A 13343-nucleotide genomic window follows, 5' to 3' on the forward strand; every position below is an offset into this window, starting at 1 on the left:
ATCCTCCCGTGGGATTGCGTGGCCGTGCCCGCATACCTACACACCTCGCGGTCTGGCCTTCGAGCTGGACCGCACAATACTTTTTGGCCTTCGAGCCGGAAGTAGAATCTTACACAACCCGTGCGGTCTGACCTTCGAGCTGGATCGCACATAAGAAATACCCAAATAAACAAATTGTTATCCCTTGGAAGAGTCCCCAAAACGCTGGCAACATTACCTAGCTGAATAGCATTCATTGCCCGAGATAGGCACCAACCATTGATATATTTACTCGTAATTAAAGCAGATGAACATCTGACATCGACATAATTTTAAATGTCCAGTGATTCTTACAATATGATAAATCACAATATAATTAGAATCGCCGCCCGCAGTCCCCCTTTTAGGCGCCTTTTAAGACAGGCAGGGGATACCGTAGCCCTATTCTAGTCCGGGGACTACAAGAACAAACCAAAGCTGCACCTAGCAACATCTAACACCGGGACTCTGAGGAATTTTTATATAACAATACTATTGGCCTAGATCATACTATCAATATTATCGATAGTGTCGACATTATCGATACTATCGATAGGCTATCAATACTATTTATATGACGTCAACTATCGATAGTCTATCGATATTTTAGCAATAGTCGACTATCGATAGGCAAGTCTAATCAGAAGTGGGATAGTATCCACGTTCTGATCCACCACCCTTGTATGTTTGTTCTTGATAATTAAATAAGTAAGCAAGAAAACTGGCAGACCACATGTATCGGTAAAATAACAACGGAAGTCGTGAGTATTGTGGCTGTACTCCAGAACATATTGCGTGAACCATGTGCATCACCACCGTGGCGACCGTGATGCGGCTTAAATCTGTTCACTGCTTGTGGAATGCTCGGGCATGTAGTGGAGCCTGAGCTGAAGGTTACTGATGGCAAGGTCAATCAATTCGATAAGATCAAACCGATATTTTCTTATTACTCTTAATTTCAGAGTTAATTACATATTTAGTGTTGGAGTTTTAGAACATTTTATTTTTATGTGACAGACAAACAAAATATTAACTTTCTTGTAGGTACCGACCTTTTTACTAGTGGCATTTGGTAAATCAATGGTACCAAAGATTTTAAAATTATCTTTTAAACATTTTTAAGTCCTTTAACCATTTGGTTTTGTAAATAATAACAATCTGTGTAGTTATTAAAAAAATGTTTAGAGAAACTAGTGGATGTCTAGAAATCGTTCAAAACATTTGTACTCAAATTATTTAATCGTTAAAAATATTATTTTAGTTTTGGATTTTGTTAATACCCTTCGTAGTTCGTTCGTAGATATTCTTGGCGTTTATTTTAATTTAGTTACTGTACGCGGAATTCTCATGATTTAATTTTAGTTTCTTTTGTCTATATGTACCTATGTAGTTAAGTTTACAAGATTGAAGACTTTGAAGGCTAATGATGGAAAACTGTACCTTGACTTAACATGTACGTAAATCGGGGTTAGGTTTAGCCGAGCGATGATGATGAGACTTTTATTAAATTCACTGCACGTTCATGTTATGTAAACTGTGTTGTAAATAATTATTCTCAGTGTACAGGTGATATACTGACACGTGGAGCCCAGTGCTGACTTGTGCGTGTCGTCGTATGCTGTTGGTAGTTGTGCGCTATGAGCGCTGCCGTTCTCTGTGGGCGCCGCTGCTCTCTGTAGGTGCTGCGCTCTGCGGGCGCTGCCGCTCTCTGCGGGTGCTGTGCTCTTCGAGCGCTGCTGCTCTCTACGGGCGCCACTGTGTTGTGAGGGCCCCACTGCGCTCTGCGGGCGTTGCCCCTCTTTGCGGGTGCTGCGGTCTGCGGGCGCTGTTGCTCTCTACGGGCGCCACTGTGCTGTGCGTGCGCCACTGCGCCTTGGGGGCGCCACTGCGTTCTGCGGGCGCTGCCGCTCTCTGCGGGTGCTGCACTCTGCGGGCGCCGCCGTGCTCTGCGGGCGATGCCGTGCGGTGCGAGCACTGCTAGTGCTAACGAGTGCTGCATGGTCTACCGTGCGATACTGGCATTAAGGGTACTTCAAATGGAATTTAAATTGGTCCTTGGTAAGGAAATGGACGATTTGAATTTGAACCTGGGTGAGTTTAATTAAATTACAATTTTATTATTGTTACACTTTTGTTACAATGTGCAAATAAGTTTGTTCTATCAGTATTTTGCGTACTCGTTACAATGTTTGCTATTAGCTCAATATATACGGGTTATGTAATGACTTGGTAGGATGGAGCGTGTAAGGCCTAACACGACTTCGAGATGACCAAGATCATTCATGTAATACCTGGAGGTCATGCGGAGTGTAATACCGGGTTGTGGATTGGTATAGAAGACTCTTCGAAAGATTGTTATGCTTTCGAGGTAACTATACCCCACGTAATGGCTGGGTACTGTCACTTCAATCACAGGACGGGTTTGGTTCTTGGAAGACACAGTGTAAGACCCGCCGTGGCCTCTGTTGACCAAAATCATGTAATACCTGGGTACTGTGCGTACAGGATGGGTTTTGGTACTTGGAACACACAGTGTAAGACCCGCCGTGGCCTCTGTTGACCAAGACCATGTAATGTCTGGATACTGTCCGGGACGGGTTGTGGTACTTGGAAGGATACAGTGTAAGACCCGCTGCGGCCTCTGTTGACTAAGTCCGTGTAATGCCTGGGTACAGACTGTTAGGGCTATAATAGTGACGACAGCGTAACGATATTGGCTAAGCTTGTAATAAGACATTTTTAGTATTTAGCACATTTACCGCGGTTCTATTGAACATGCAAGTTGGAAATAATAAGAAAAATAATGGTAAACGTATTAGTTAGTGTACTCAACTACACAAATTAATATGTGTAGGACTTTGTTCGTAAGTAAAGTTCACTCTGCGGGTGCACATGAGACATACCCTAGCGAATGCTGTGTTTTGCTTTGTGTGCTCGGACGCTGTCATGGAGTCGCTCAGACGTGTGGTCCTGGAGCTGTGTACAACTGTACACGCAGAGAAGCCACAGACACCTGTGATGAGTCACGGTGTGTGTGACGTTTGTGTGGCAAACATTGTGTTTTCACATATGCAAAGATATGTCTCATTCGTAGTCCCCTATCGAGTCATGAGGGTGCACTCCTTCGACGGAAACTGCCCCGGGTGATTGGTACTCGTATCTGTTTGTTTTACATCCGCTGTGTTTAGACAATCTCTTTTCAAAATTTCATATTGAATTACTTATTGCTGATGCTTGAGTGCACGCTTACATCTGTAATGAGGGTTCCGAATTGTTGTTTTTAATTACTTTCTGAAAAACAAAGATCTGAGGACATTACACACAAATAAGTATGAAACCTTAAATGTGTCTGCTCAATTACAGAAGGTGAACAATCTAATCCTCTGAATGCAGCTGGTCAAGACATGCCGCTGTTGGGCGATGAAGCGGTTGAGAACGCCTCGCCATCAGAAACAGCCGTATTACCGAATCAAAGTCCCTCAAATCAGTACATAGCGCGCACCTATAAAGGCGAGAGCGCTCTGAGCCTCGTTTTTATTTTAGCCTCGTTTTTATTTTTTACGTGGCGTACTTTGGATCGGTAAGATTAGATTAAGAAGGTTGAATAGTCAGTTTTCTTTATATGGTTCTTTCATCTCAGAGTTTGACATTGAAGAGGACGCTACATCACCTTGTCTAGGCGTGGCAACAGCTCCGTCAGCTACTTCAGCCAGGACCGTCAACGCACCTGTACCTCTACTACACGCGTACGAGGCAGTTCCTGGATCTACGAGGCGTCTACAGGTGCATGAGAAGTGTGTCGAGGACGCCACACCGTCAGGAGAGGCCGTGTTAGGGACATCAATAGAAGAAAAGAAAATTAAATGTAAAATGAGGGTATTAAGTAAAAAGGGGCGTATAAAAAGGCACTGTAGATCGCCTTCTGGGCAGTTGTTTTTGAATATTGTAAAGAACGTTACTCTGCCACTTTTGTTGTCGGATCTATAATTTGTAAGTGTTGTGATTTGAATGCATATATTACACGATTTGTTATTTCATAGTTAGTCGCAATAAAAACCTCGAACAGTGCACACGCAGTTTTTCGTTATACTCCAAAAACAAATGTGAACCTAATTCCGAAGACAATAAAGCCCATCATAGTGGTCGTGATCGAGCCGCATTCCCAGCGACGAGCAAAAAACGCAAGACAATAGAGCAGACAAGAAAGGGTCTCGAGCCTAATGAAAAAATTGTTTACGCCAAGTCAAATATTTTGCATCGTATTACACGAGTTATCGAAGTTACCTATTTCTGCAAGTTGTTTACGATTATTTTTTGTTCAATCTGGAGTGGAAATTTTTTACATCGTATTATTAACTACATCATTGCAACGAACTATCTGGAATTATGGCTACTAATACAATGGAACTACTTAGTTTATTAGAAGATACGGCAAATTTACTGAAGAAGACACAAATTAACTTGAAAAAATGCCCGAAGAGTAGATTAACGAAAGGATACTTACGTGCTCGTATGGAATGCATTGAAGACTATTGGAAGACATTTATTTCTACGCATCAAGCCCTCGTTAAAATTACGCCTCAAATGCAGCGCAGTGAAATTTCTTATTTTGTAAACGACGAGTTCAGCATATTGGAATATTTGTACCTGTGTATTAAGGCTGACATACAAGATGCAATAATACAAATGGAGTCGCCACATACTTCATCGCAAAACAGCAGTAATGACTCGGTGGGATGTGTATCACAACAAGTTAGGCTTCCTAGAATCCAACTACCTATCTTCAGGGGATCTTACGATGAGTGGTCCACCTTTCAAGATTTATTCATCAGCTTAGTACACAACAATCCGTCACTTTCTGATGTACAAAAACTTCATTATTTGAAAACAAGTATAGTGGGCGAAGCCGAAGGACTTCTCAGACATGTTCAAATAACAGATTCCAACTATGCACAAGCGTGGGATACGTTGAAACAGCGCTTCGGTAATAAGCGAGTTATTGTGAATTCTCTTCTGAAAAGATTATTTTCACAAAAGAAGATACCTGTTCAGTCCGCCGTTCAAATAAAAATGTTACTGGACACTACAACCGAGTGCATTAGTACATTAAAGAATTTACAAGTCAACACCGAGTCTTGGGATCCTATTATTATATTTCTGGTCATTCAGAAATTGGACCAAGACTCACACAAGGAATGGGAGAACTTTGCATACAATAAGAATAACTCGGACGAATTATTTGTGGAATGACTTAAAGAGTTTTTTAGAGTCAAAATTTAGAACGCTCGAGTTAGTTACTCCGATAACCAGTGCAGCAACATCTGAGAAGACTAGAGCGAAGCAACCACGAGAACGAACATTCCATATTTCATCTCCTTCAGTAAAAACATGCGTGTTATGTAACGAAAATCATACATTGTGCCATTGTAAACAATTCAACAAGATGTCAATAATCGAAAGAAACAATTATGTTAAAGACAAAAACATGTGTTATAACTGTCTGTCTGTCTGTTGATAGGCCATTCGGTTAAATTATGTCGATTGCCAATGTCCTGTCGCATTTGTCACAAGCGTCATCATAGTCTTCTACACCAAACCAAGACGGAGGAGCCAGTGGTCCATAACAATGTCGTACAAATACAGCCACCGAATCCTAACAATACAAATGTAAAAGAATGTGAATTCCAAGTCAATACAATGATGGCGTCTCATACTCAAGCAAAGCGGACGCATGCTCTATTAGCCACTGCAATGGTGAAGGTACGAAGTGAACAAGGACACACCATATACTTGCGAGCGCTGATAGATCAAGGCTCCCAGGCATCTTTCATCAGTGAACGTGCAACTCAATTACTTAGATTGAAAAAGAAACAAGTTCGAGGTACCATTACAGGAGTCGGTTCTACACAAACTCAAATCAATAGCGTCGTTCGACTTCAATTACTTTCAACATACTACAAGGAATTTAGTTTATCTACAGATGCATATGTAATAACAAAACGAGTGACAACTAAATTACCTACTAAATCTATCAACATTGTCGACTGGCCACATTTACAAAATTTACAACTAGCCAACACTGCGTATTACAAATCAGCACCCATTGATCTGCTACTGGGAGTAAAAGAATTCTCAGCTATACTACAACCAGGCATCATAAAGGGGCCTCCAGACACTCCATGTGCACAAAATAAAGCATTGGGATGGATTTTATTTCGTGAAATTAAAGACAAAAATCCGAACACACAAAATTTAATAGTTATGCACCATCAGATTGATTTGAACAATATGTTAAAAATGATGTGGGAATTAGACAGCGACAAAGAAAGAAAATTTACTCAAGAAGAAAGGATCTGTGAAGACATATATGAAAAGACGCACAAGCGAAACGAAGACGGTAGATATATTGTGAACTTACCATTTAAAACAGAAAAGCAGCATTCACCAGATGGTAACAGCAAAGAAATAGCCTTACAAAGATTTTTGCAATTAGAGAGAAGATTTAAAAAAATACCTAAACTAAAAGAAGACTATACTAAAGTTATAGAAGAATACATAAATTTAAATCACGCTGAAGAAATTCCTGAAAACGAATATGAAAATAGAGCATTTTATTTAAGTCATCATGCAGTAATTCGAGCCAATAATGAAAACACTCCAACCCGCGTAGTATTTGATGCATCCTGTAAAGATAAAAATGGAATATCATTAAATGATGAATTGCTAGTTGGACCAACCCTTCAAGAAGATCTTCGAAGTATAATTATGCGATGGAGAATGCACGCCATTTGCTTCGTGTCGGACCTAAAAAAAATGTACAGAATGGTATTAGTAGCGAAAAAGCACACTGATTTCCAACGCATCTTGTTGAGAGGAGATCCATCTGAAGATATAAAGGAATATCGTCTACTTACCGTTACCTTCGGAACCGCACCAGCACCTTACCTCGCTGTAAAAACATTAATGCAATTGGCAGAAGATGAAGGAGTTGATTATCCACTTGCATCTAAAATTCTTAAAGAAGATTTTTATGTTGATGACCTGCTTACAGGATTTGACAATGTACAAGAAGCCATAGAAATAAGCAAGCAATTGAAAGAAATACTTAAGCGAGGCGGCTTTGAATTACAAAAGTGGTCATCAAATAGCATAGAATTTATGAAAACAATTGAACCGGAAAATAGATCAACACGAGTAGAATTAAATTTAAATATATATGGAACTATAAAAGCATTAGGCATTCTTTGGAATTTAGAAAACGATCAATTCAACTACAATTTAAACTTACGTCAAATATCTGAAAAAATTACTAAACGTATTATTTTATCCGACGTACAAAAATTATTTGATCCTTTAGGATGGATTGCACCTTGCATAATAAAAGTGAAGATTTTAATTCAGAAGTTAGAAGTTAATGGTTAGAAAAAATAGACTGGGATGATGAACTTCCTACACACCTAAAAAAAGAATGGATAGAAATTAGACAAGACTATGAAAACGTAAAATACATATGAGTTAACAGATGGATAAATACTACTACTACAAATAAAAATACAATAGAATTACATGGATTTTGTGACGCCTCAGAAAGGGCTTATGCAGCCGTTGCGTATTGCAGAATAATGAACAATGACTGTGATGTAACAACTGCACTTCTTGCTGCACGTACACGCGTCGCTCCAGTAAAAACAGTCTCACTACCCCGACTGGAACTGTGTGGTGCCGTTCTACTTTCAAAATTATTAAAACACGTAGCACAGGCTATGAGAATTAGTCCCACAAATTTATTCGCATGGACCGATTCCACCATAGTGTTATCATGGCTTTCCGGAGACCCGATGCGATGGAAGCAATTTGTCGCCAATAGAGTCGTTGAAATTTTGGATAACGTGAACAAAGAGCAATGGTATCATGTCATGTCTGAAAACAATCCAGCGGACATCGCTTCACGTGGAATACTTACATCTGAATTAAAAACCTGTGAAATTTGGTGGAAAGGGCCAAGATGGTTAAAGAATGAAAAAATAGATTATAAAATGCCACATGGGATTACTAAAAATACTTAGAAATGAGGAACACACAAGTAAATGTAAAAGTAAAGGAAGAAAATATAATTAGATTTGAAGATTATAACAATTTAAACGAACTTCTAACAGTCATAGCCTACTTTATCAGGTTTCTACGTATCAAGATAAATCCTATTAACACTGAAGATCACCCAATAAGCACAACAGAATTTAACGAAGCTTTGAACAAATGTATCAAGATAGCACAGAGAGAGTATGAAGATGAAATACATGACCTAAAAATAAACAAAAATATCTCAAAAACTAGTAACTTAAAAACGTTGAACCCTTACCTTGATGAAAATGATATCCTCAGGGTGGGCGGTAGATTACGCAACTCAAACCTGCCTGAAAATAGTAAACATCCGATAATACTTGGAAATAAAAATGAACTTACTCACTTGATAATCGCCGACGCACACAAGAAGACACTGCACGGTGGTACACAGCTCGTCCTGACTTATCTGCGATCTAAATATTGGATCATACGAGCAAAGAACACTGTTCAAGCATATATTCATAGATGCACAATATGCACTAGACAAAAGGCTCTAATTAAAAACCAACTGATGGGAGACTTACCAAGGGCTCGTACAACACCTGCACGTCCATTTCAGCACTGTGGAGTCGATTTTGCTGGTCCTTTGAAAATTCTAATGTCGAGAGGACGTGGAGCTACACAGAATAAAGCATATATTGCCATATTCATTTGTATGTCCATTAAGGCTATTCACTTGGAGTTAGTTGGAGACCTCACGTCAGCCTCATTTATTGGAGCATTTCGACGATTCGTGGCACGCAGGGGCAAATGCACTCATATTTGGAGTGACCAAGGTCGGATTTTGTCCGTGCAAACAAAGACTTAGCAGATGCATTTGCAGAAGCAAAACTACAACTTCCAGGTCATCTACAGGAACTCCTTTCATCAGAAGGGACTCAATGGCACTTTATTCCGCCGTATAGTCCTAATTTCAATGGTCTATGGGAGGCAGCCGTGAAATCAACAAAACATCATTTACGTCGAATACTTACCTGCAACTTAACTTTCGAAGAGATGTCGACCACACTTTGTGATATAGAAGCCTGTTTAAACTCAAGACCTTTGACACCAGTTGATACTAGTGACCCTGATGCTTTGGAACCACTTACACCTGGTCATTTCTTAATAGGGGAAGCGCCAGTTAATATACCTACACCTGAATTTAAAGACGTTAATATAAATCGATTGAACCGTTGGCAATTGACGCAAAAATTAGTAAAAGATTTTTGGCATAGATGGCAAACCGAATATTTAACAAGATTGCAGACAAGATCTAAATGGCTACAACGCAGGGCAGAATATAACATAGGAGATGTTGTTCTACTAAAAGATGAGCAACTTCCACCTGAAAAATGGTCATTAGGCAGAATAACTGCAAAGCATCCTGGACAAGACGGTTGTACGCGTGTTTACAGTGTAAAATGTCATGGTGAAATTGTGAAACGCTCAGTAGGCAAACTATGTGATTTTCCTATTAATTATGATGAATAATTTTTAAAGTAACTAAAACTTTAGCATATGATGTGAAATCTGTTTTGTAAAGTACAGTCGTCCTTTGGTGGGCGGCATGTTGTGATTTGAATGCATATATTACACGATTTGTTATTTCATAGTTAGTCGCAATAAAAACCTCGAACAGTGCACACGCAGTTTTTCGTTATACTCCAAAAACAAATGTGAACCTAATTCCGAAGACAATAAAGCCCATCAGTAAGCTTCATTGTTTTTCTTGTAAACTTTGTAAAGTATAATTGTGAAGTAAAATGTTTTCGGTTTAAAAACGTTTGTTTTTAATTAATAAATTCCTGACGAGTTATCCTATACAAGTCAATGAACAAAAAAATTCAAAGTTAAAGATGACAGAATTCTTCAAAGTTAAAACTCCCAATAAACTGCTAAGTGTTTGCAAACAAAGCTAATTTATAAGAAATCGGGAATGGGTTCCCCTTCTGAGCACTTTTAGAGAAATTATTCTAAGTCTAAATTATTTTTTTTTAAATTACATAAGTCTTTTTGAAGCAAATTTAATAAATTTCAACATTAATAAATTTCAAAGAACTTACAGTTTGTCTTCTTCACTTACTAACACTTGTGCACAATCACTTTCCACCACTTAACACTTGTCACTTGCGCCGCGATGCACTTATTTACGCCCTCCGTGATTGCTCCCTCTGTGTGCCTATGTGCCTTAGTCACTTGTTTCCTCCGCTTCTAGCACGGCCACGATCCACAAGCACCACAACCGACTTTCTGCCGATTTGTCGGCAGCACAGGGTCCATCTGAGCGATATCAGTCTTGAAGTCGCAATCGGCATCCGAGTCGATAAGGGCCAATATACAGATGGCTCCCTCCTCCTCCTTGTAAGGAATACGTTTATTTCAGTGAGAGCTCATGCTTGACGAAATAAATGGAGACCCTTATATATAGTTCCGCCAAACAATCTAACAGCGTGATTCAGTAAGTTTACATAATTCGTACAACGCCATCTATTGACGGAGCGCCAATTTAAATACAATGTTAGCCAGTTGCTTTATTACTATGAACAATAATGTAAATAATATCAAACAAAGCCGTAAGATGGATACACACAAGCTTGTGTTTATCATCAAAGCGGTCACACAATAATTTCCATGCCACTTCATAATGACCACTAGATATTTCTAAAGACTCTAGCAAGCAGCAATACCCGTGAGTGCACTTCAAATTCAAATATTGATACTAGTTTATGCTTGCTATCAAATCATTATTATGAATCATAGAAGTATAAGTATCATGAAACTATAACCATTTTGGTATGGCACCATCAATATTAGTGATTTGAATTTTGTATTACTCGTATTATGGGCGTAAACTTTGAATGTCACTCACTTACATTACTTATTATAAATTTCAATAATTGCTTGAGACTCTGCTATACGTTTAAAAAATCCTCTACCCCTGCCCTGTCTGTTTGTAATTTCTATGCTAGTTTGGATCAGATTTTATATTTGAGTAACTTTATTCACATCAGTATAATTTTTTTTTTGTTTTTTTACTATTTTATTTAATTCGAATATGATACAATTATTATGAAATATACTTAAACTGAATTTAAAACAAATAGAAATAAAAATATTTACAGTAATCAAAAAATTACTAAAACTATAATAAATACTATAAATGAGCCAGTTGGATTGAATCAAATGTTTCGAATATTCCTTCTAAGTATTTAACTTTAAGTTCTTTAAGATCTATAGAAACATTTTCCTCTTTGCTCATCATTGCAACGAAGGCAGAAAATGTAAATTTGTCTTTTCTATTACCACGATACCATGTACCACGATAAAATGTGAAGTTATAAGTTCACTTATGCCGAGCAAACTTACCATAAAGCATGAGTTTAAGTTGGTAATTTGCAATATTTTTTTACTCAAGCACGGTACACAAATAATTTTTCGGGAAAATGTAAAAGTAAGGGCAAACCTCCCTTGCGAAACGAGTAGAATTTCACACTGTGCTTCCTTTCTTCTTTTCCCAAATCGTGTTCCAATTTAAACTTCTCCGCCGCTCGCCGCTTGTCGGAGTCGAACCACTGAGAGCTTTACACCTTTAACCTTTATATGTTGTTTTCGCTATATATTTAAGTTTTCTGGACTTTAAAATTGTGCTAATTTGCCTTAGAGTAACGATAAGCGCGCTTCTTTCGCCGTAATGTAAGACGAAAATTTGTATTTACTCGTCTAGTGGTCATTTTAATTTTACTTAAGAAATAAAATCAAAGGAAGCATAGGTGACATACCAGTGTAAACTGCAAAATACTATTATTAAATGCAAATTACCAATATATCGATCTCCTACGTAAAAAAATATGTATTCCGATCTCTGCTACGGGCATAGTATGTTTGATTTTAGAAATTTTGATTTATTCAAACCATTTTTGCATGAATGCTTGACGAATTTTGTTGTTGATTTTTTATTTTATTTCTGATATTGTTATCCCAAATTTTCAGTTCTCTTAATATACTTTTATATTCCCTTGAACTATTAAATAATGAGGAGATCCGTTAAAACTACGTGTAATAACACGCATACGAATACAAAATTATTCATTTATTTAAAAAATGTTGTTTTTAAACTGGGAAAAACTTATATTACGCCTCTATCAACAGAGCTGCTCCATGTTATAATAATATTTCATCGTTATGCGATTTACATAAACATGCAAAAGGACAATGCCCATGAAAGTATGGACCGCCGTCCAGAGTTGCATCAAATTGAAACTTGTTGTGGACGATGTATAATTAACCAAATACTACCACCAATAATTATTTTTTAGATCAGCACTCGGGTTCTGAAGTTATTTACCGAAATGTTACATAACCTCAAAATCGAAAATATCCGACGATAGATTGATGGTCGGTTTTAACTGATAGTAGGTACATATAATGTAGTTCGATTAACATATTCCATTTACTTTTAAAGGTAGTAGGTAAAAAAAAAACCTAAAATAATCCTAAAAACCTAAAATAATGAATTCCGAGTATAAAATTCCGCCATTTTAATTTTTAAGAACAACAAACAACATTTCGTCTTATTTTATCTTAAATGGAATCCCCTGTCCAAAGAAACTATTCTGATCGACAAATTATGTAAAGAAATCAATAAATCATTTTAATATTACTTTCATTTTGACGCATGAGAAAAATCAGTACCAAGAATGGGCATTCACCTTTCAGCTCATTGGGATACCAGGAAGTGGGTTAAAATTCCGTGGCGAGCAAGAATAAAACACCCAACTACATATAATAAAACTGAACTGGCAGTAATGTATGTTACTGCTACAATTTTGACAAATGCAACGATACCTCATTTAAATCGTAATACTAAATTTTGTAAAGCCTTTTGGGCTGTAGAACGTGCCAAAGATATACAAAAAGAAGGTTAAGAAAGACAGTATCCATCTGCAATCGGGTGAATATTAAAACCACTTGATGTTCACTGTACGGAACCCTCAGTGGACGAGTTCTACTTACACTTAGCCAATTATTTCTTTCAAAACAATGTTGAATTGTTTTTTTTTGTCAGCACTAAATTTATGAAGGACTCGAAAAATTTGACTCGCAAAATAATCAAAAGCCTCCTTCCTTCCAAGGCCTCCTCACCTCTAACTCTGGCCCTGGGAATATGAGCCGTTCCCATTGAGTCCTCAATGGGTAGCAACGTGTTTGTAAGTATTCAG

Source organism: Epargyreus clarus, unplaced genomic scaffold (genome assembly GCF_041222505.1).
Source record: "Epargyreus clarus isolate Ecla_fem2 unplaced genomic scaffold, WU_Ecla_fem_2.2 ptg000007l, whole genome shotgun sequence".
In the NCBI taxonomy this organism is placed as follows: Eukaryota; Metazoa; Arthropoda; class Insecta; order Lepidoptera; family Hesperiidae; genus Epargyreus; species Epargyreus clarus.